The sequence below is a fragment of the Macaca nemestrina genome, chromosome 2 (genome assembly GCF_043159975.1).
Source record: "Macaca nemestrina isolate mMacNem1 chromosome 2, mMacNem.hap1, whole genome shotgun sequence".
NCBI classification, from domain to species: Eukaryota; Metazoa; Chordata; class Mammalia; order Primates; family Cercopithecidae; genus Macaca; species Macaca nemestrina.
Window position 1 is genome coordinate 111,831,500 of NC_092126.1, and position 7,202 is coordinate 111,838,701.

A 7,202-nucleotide genomic window follows, 5' to 3' on the forward strand; every position below is an offset into this window, starting at 1 on the left:
GCCACAATTTTGAAAGAATCTCAGATCATGGGATCAATTGTTAAAAATGAGCCAAAGACAGCCTCCAAGTATTGACTCCGGGACTGTTTATTTTTTATTTATTTTTTAGACGGAGTCTTGCTCTGTCACCAGGCTGGAGTATGTGGCACAATCTCAGCTCACTGCAACCTCCGCCTCCCAGGTTCAAGCGATTCTCCTGCCTCAGCCTCCTGAGTAGCTGGGACTACAGGCGTATGCCACCAAGCCCAGCTAATTTTTGTATTTTTTAGTAGAGACGGGGTTTCACCATGTTGGGCAGGATGGTCTTGATCTCGTGACCTCGTGATCCGCCTGCCTCGGCCTCCCAAAGTGCTGGGATTACAGACATGAGACACCACGCCTGGCCCTGGACTGTCTGATGCAGGCTGAGACCCATTAGCCCAAGATTCTGGGGACAAACTCAAATTTTTACCTACGTAATTATTTTTTAAATGGCCCAAACAAGCAGATTTTTAGTCCTTTAGAGCCTGCCTGCTTTGCATGCTATCTCCCATGCCATCCCTCCCCCACAGACCTCATCTGACAGCTATTGCCCTTTGGTAAGATAGTGCCTTCTGGTTATAACACCCTAGGCTGCTACAGCCATTCAGAGCTCTCTGACCCAGAGATTCCCATCTGCTCCCACGCCCCTGCTGCTGAGCAACATCACCTAGACACAAAGGTCCCCACTCCCATCTCCTCTCCAAGTGTTCCCTTGCTCTCCTCCCCTTCTGGATGGTGGCTCCTGCACCTCAAGCCTCTAGACGGTCTCATGCTCTCACACGACCCTACCCAAGCCCCACTCAGTAAAGTTTGCTGCCTCCCATGGTCACATATTTTTCTTTGATCAGCTCCCAGGTCCCTCAAACCCCTACAGATCTGTATCCCAAATATATAAAGAGCTCTCGAAACTCAGTAAGAGGCCAGGTGTGGTGGCTCATGCCTGTAATCCCAGAACTTTGAGAAGCCAAAGAGAGTGGATCACCTGAGGTCAGGAGTTCAAGGCCAGCCTGGCCAACATGGTGAAACCCCATCTCTACTGAAAATACCAAAATTAGCTGGGCATGGTGGCAGGCGCCTGTAATCCCAGCTACTTGGAAGGTTGAGGCAGGAGAATTGCTTGAACCAAGGAGGCGGAGACTGTAGCGACCCGAGATCGCGCCATTGCACTCCAGCCTGGGCCACAAGAGTGAAACTCCATCTCAATAAAAAGGGGAAATAAAATAATTCAAATAAATTCATATAATATGATTACCAAAATGCTGCTTTCAGGAGAATACTTTCCTTTGTGATTGTTGGAAATCTCACATTTGAAAGATTAGCAATACCTCAAATTATTTTGGCATAAACTTGAAAAAAATGAAATATTTAGAAACCATAATTTGAAAAGCAGCAAAATATGTTAATCTGGAAACTAATATATTTTCCTGGGTTACAAGTAAATACTTTATCCCCTTATAAAAGCACACACACACACACACTCAATCAGAAGCACATGGTTTTATGGCAACTCAGTAGCTTCTCCTTTTTTTCTTTTTTTGAGACAGGGTCTAGCTCTGTCACCCAAGCTGGAGTACAGTGGTACAAACATGTCTCATTGTAGCCTCAACCTCCTGAGCTCAAGCAATCCTCCTGCCTCAGCCTCCCAAAGTGCTGGGATTACAGGCAGGTGCCACCACGCCTGCCCTCAATAATTTTTTTTTTTTTTTTTTTTTTTTTTTTTTTTGAGACAGGGTCTCACTCTGTCACCCAAGCTGGAGTGCAGTGGTGCAATCTTGGCTCGCTGCCTCAACCTTCCAGGCTCATGTGATCCTCCCACCTCAGTCTCCTGAGTGACTAGGTAACTGGGATTACAGGCATGCACCACCACCCCTGGCTAATTTTTGTACTTTTTGTAAAGTCAGGGTTTCACCATGCTTCCCAGGCTGGTCTTGAACTCCTGGGCTCAAGAAATTCTCCCACCACAGCCTCTCAAAGTGCTGGGATTACAGGCATATAGGATCCAAAAGTTGACAGAGTTAAAAGGAGAAATGGGCATAGCCGTGGGAGGTGTGAGAAGGCAGCCAGTGAGAAAGCAAAAGACTGAAGAACAAGGAGACTGGGGTGGGGAGTAAGAAGCAAAGAAGGACCTGTGCTTGGCTAGTCCTCCAGGGGACCCAGGGACCCCCAGTCCAATCATGGACTGAGGCCCCCCGGCGACAGCAGCAGGGTGGGAGGTGGAACCTGCACAGCATGGAGCAGTGGAAGCCTGGGGTTCCATCTGGAGACATGGGTTCTAGTCCCGCTTGCTGTGTTTTTGGGGCATGTCACTCCATCTCCCTGGGTTCAGCCTCCCTGGGGAAGGAGGCTCTCTTCACCCTTCCCCAGCCTGGCCCTCACAAATGATGATGCCAAAACAGTATCCTTCATGTGTGGGGTTAGCAATAGGGGTGCTGGTCAGACAGAGGATAGAGGCAGGGCCTCTGGCATCGTGGGGAGCCTGGATCTTGCTCTGCAGTCTGGGAGAACCCAGGGAGAACCCTGGGCATGGGAGGAAGAGGCAAGAAACCTCTCAGGCTAGATGACGGCCTCTGTGGGCTCACACCGTCCTCTACCCTAGGAGAGGCCAGGGCAAGGTATGTACCCTGCTGCTTCCTCCTTGTCCTCCTCCGAGGCCTCAGGCAGTCGCCCAGTTGGGTCACTCTTCACCAGCGTCAGACCTGGCACCTCGGCATTGAGGGCCAGCTCTTGCCCACAGGCTCTAGAGGCTCTGAGGGAGACCAGGGTCCTTCCGCCTCCTGTGACAGTTTGCACAGGATGCTCCCTTTGGAAAGATGGTTAGGGACTCACAGCTTACAGAAGAGGAACCAGAGGCTTGGAAGAGATGACTGTTCCTAGGTGGTCAGTGCCAGGGCCTGGCCAAAACCCACTTCTCAAGCTGTAAGTCCATGGAGTGTTCCACCAGAACATCATTCCTCAGTGAGCACAGCCTCTGCCTGTCCCCAATGCCACACACACACATCAAACATATACATCAAATATACGTGCACGCGCGCACACACACACACACACACACAGTTCTGCTGCCCCCACTCCAGTCAGCAACCTAGGCTGGGCACAGGCGCGAGGGGTTGTCTCTGCATGGGGGCTTGGGAGTGCCCCACACACATTTCATTGGGTGTGGGTAACCAGGCGCCCTGGCCCCCCCTCAACTCTGGATGGGTCTGTGCCTGGCCCTGCTGACTTCTGCCCTGAGATGAAGCTGTAGACACAGACTGTAGCGTGGAGTCTTCCTTGGGTCTCTATTTGCACACCCAGCATCCCACCCAACCTGGAGAGAAAGTGAAGAGAAAGTGAAGAATGCCCAAAATTTGATGTTTCCAAGATCCTTCAGGTGGACAGTGCAGCACCGCCCAAGGAGCACTAGGGCATGGAGTGTGGTGGAAAATTCTGCAAGCCAGGGGGCTGGAAACCAAGTCCTGCTATGGCCATGACCTTGTGGCGCTGAATGACAAAGCACCTGCTAGGTGCCTCGCAGGGCAGCAAGTCCTCGGGTCAGAGGCAGTTTTCTGCCCACTTCTTCACTACTCAGCAGTCCAGAGGCTGCCCTACCATTTGGGCTCCCCTCTCTGGCTTTCAGGTGGCTTGGCCAACGGGACAGGCTGACAGGAGTCTGGACAGTGGGGAGGAGCAAGAGGCCAGGGTAATTATTCCCCCAGCATCCTCCCTCCAAAGCTTCCACTTTTAGCCATAGCCCCACTGGTCCTGATTACTACTCTGTCCCTACCCCTGGAGCCCAGGACTGATAACAGCTGTGCTTCACCGCCCCTTATCAGCTTCCCAGAGCCCGCAGCTCTGTAAGTAGTCCCCTCATTAAACTCTCTTCCAGCTGCATCTTTCCTGGTACATGCTGTCAGTTTCCTGCCGGGAGCTGGACTGATCCAGCAGTTGACAAATGTTTCTTCATTAAATCCTGCCAGGTGTCAGCTTGGGATCCAACTCCATGACACAGGGTGGCTCCTGCCACATGCCAGAATGTCCCCACCCTTCTCTCCAGAGGCCCAGTCAGTGAGAGGAGGAGGAATTAGAATCCAGGTCTCCTGCCTCCCAGAGCAAGGCTCCTGTCACTCCACTCCCTGGGGCTTCTTGGGCCTGAGATCTTGAGACAAGTCTGGTGGTGGAGGAGGTCTTGAGCAAGAGAGGCTTGAATCCTCTTTCTGGTGACACCCATTCACTAGGGCAGCAGGTGCCCCAGCAACACCGACTCACCAGTGTGGGTGGAGGGGCCAAGATATCAGGTTCCCAGGCACCTGCAGCGTCAGTGAGCATGCAGCTCCTGGCTTCCCATGGGCGCCACTGAGTCAGCAGTCAGGGGCTGTGGGTAACACTGCTGTCCCCTTTGCCAGCTTATAGGTGACAGAGGCTTCTATAGTCACTCACCGCTGGATAACTACTACCCTTTTTGTCCTTCACACACTTTCATAATCAATCCCTTATATTTAAATTCCTTCCATTGGAAACACGTAGAGTGGTTTCTGTTTTCTTTTTTTTTTTTTTTTCTTTTTGAGACAGAGTCTGGTTCTGCTGCTCAGGCTGGAGTGAGGTGACGTGATCTCGGCTCACTGAAACCTTTGCCTCCCAGGTTCAAGTGATTCTCCTGCCTCAGCTTCCCCAGTAACTGGGATTACAGGTGCACACCATCACACCCAGCTTAATTTTTGCATTTTTAGTAGAGATGAGGTTTCACCATCTTGGCCAGGGTGGTCCCGAACTCCTGACCTCAGGTGATCCACCCGCCTCGGCCACCCAAAGTGCTGGGATTACAGGCATGAGCCACTGTGCCCGGCTATTTTCTTGACTAGTCACTCACTGATATCTGTTAGCCCAGGACTAATAATAGCTGTGCTTCACCACCCCCTTATCAGCTTCTATCTCAACTACGTCCTAAAACATAGCTCACTCTAAAACCAGAATTCACGTTAAAGACAAGGTAAAATTATTCACTACGCTCCAGCACTACTGAATTCCACTGTTGTGATTTCTCTCTCTTTTTTTTTTTTTTTTTTTTTGAAGAGACGGAGTCTCACTCTCACCCAGTCTGGAGTGGAGTGGCATAATCTTTCACGGCAGCCTCAAACTCCTGGGGTCCAGCAATCCTCCCACCTCAACCTCCTAAATAGCTGAGACAAGTGTGTGCTACCATGCCCAGCTAATTTTTAAAGATTTTTTTAAAAGATAGGGTCTGGCTATCTTGCCCAGGCTTGCAATTTATAGTGCTCCAGACACCCTCATTGGTAGCTGCTTCTGATAAATGCCACACTATGGCCAGAAGATGGCAGCAAACCACCAGCTTCAGCCACTCACCTGTGGTCCAGGACACCGGACCGTTTCCAAAATCTGAGCTTCACATTCCTAGACCTGCAGAGGTTCTCTTCATGGCCACCTGGACAACTGGCAAACCATTCTGTTTCCTTACACGTGCACATATCATCCAGATAACTGAAACTCTTATCAATAAAACCCCAACATCACAACCAGGGCATAAATTCTCTTTCAAACATCATGGTGATATCCTTATCTTAGATTTTTGGTAAACATTTGGAATTGGATAAACCATCATCCTTAATTAAGACAGAACACTTGCTCTTTTTTTTTTTTTTTTTTTTTTTGAGATGCAGTTTCGCTCTTGTTGCCCAGGCTGGAGTGCAGTGGCACAACCTCGACTCACTGCAACCTCCGCCTCCCGGGTTCAAGCGATTCTCCTGCCTCGGCCTCCAGAGTAGCTGGGATTAGAGGTGCCCGCCACCACACCCGGCTAATTTTTTGTATTTTTAGTAGAGACGGGGTTTTGCCACATTGGGCAGGCTGGTCTCGAACTCCTGACCTCAGATGATCCACCTGCCTTGGCCTCCCAAAGTGTTGGGAATACAGGCGTGAGCCACTGCGCCTGGCCAACAGAACACTTTTAAAGAGAGATCCATAAAACATCACCAGTCAGCTGACCTAGGTGGTTTGGGTGTATTTGTTGTTCAATGTGCCATCCTTAGGGAACCCGGTGGAGGAAACACATGCATCAGCAGCCATTGGTGCTCAGCAGAACACAGCTGGGTTCCCTGTATCCCCCAGCACAGCCCAGAGCCACCTGTTGGCACTGGCCAATGGGATCCAGAGTCCTGACCATTGGGAAGGTTTCAGGTGGCTTCTAAGAATTCCAACATTCATGAGCATAAATTCAGTTGTTATCTTAATTAGCACATGACTCTTTCAGTATCAGAAAATTAGTAAAAATATAGAACTCCTGAGTCATGTAACCATTTGGACAATTATTCCAATTTTTAAGTTGGTGAAAGCTCTTTTTAATAAAGCAAATCACTCCATAAAATGCCTTAAGGAGCCCCGGGTGGTAATGAGAAACAAAGGCCCTTTATATGCTAACAGGTTTGTGAAAAATGTAATAATGAGGGCACACTTTCGTTGCAGTCTTAAGAAAAAATTAGGAAAAAATTGATCAAACTGAATTACAAATGTTCTATGCAGCAATTGTGGCCATAACCCAAGTTAAGTGATCACAAATTCTTGCTGGTGTTGGAATCTCCATTCTTGGTCATGGTTTGGAGCGAAGACAGAATTTCCTATCTTCTTGTGCCAGGTTTTTCTTCTCTATGTCTATATAACAATGTTCTGTGGCAGCCGAGCCATGACTCAGTGAGTGACTCAGAGCACGTTCAGTACTCACCCCTCCCGCGGGCATGCACCCAGGCGTGCAGGCACATGGCCCCCCTCTCCTGGGAGCCTTCACCTGCCCCTAAAACCTGCATGGGCCTGAACCTGGAACAGAGAGGCCTCTGTAACAGAAGCACGGCTCTGTCGAGGTCTGTGATGCTGACCAAGGCTGTTTCCCTCTGTGCCTGCTTGAAGTCCACCCCAAGTGGATTTCCCATTCACCCTGCTCCTGGAGATGGTCAAGATGGAGACCCATTCCACAGTTTGGCCAGAGCAGCCAATGGGGGAGAGTCAGGACCATTCTGGGTGGCTACAAAAACCTGGCCAGAACATCCAAGCTCACATGCTCCCAAATGATGGCACCTGGCTGCTGACCTGACTGTGCTCCCCACATCCAGCAGAAATGGGAAAGAAGGGACGATGAAGCCACTGCAAAGAATAGCAGCTATGACTACCCCTGGCACAGACAAGACCAACATGGC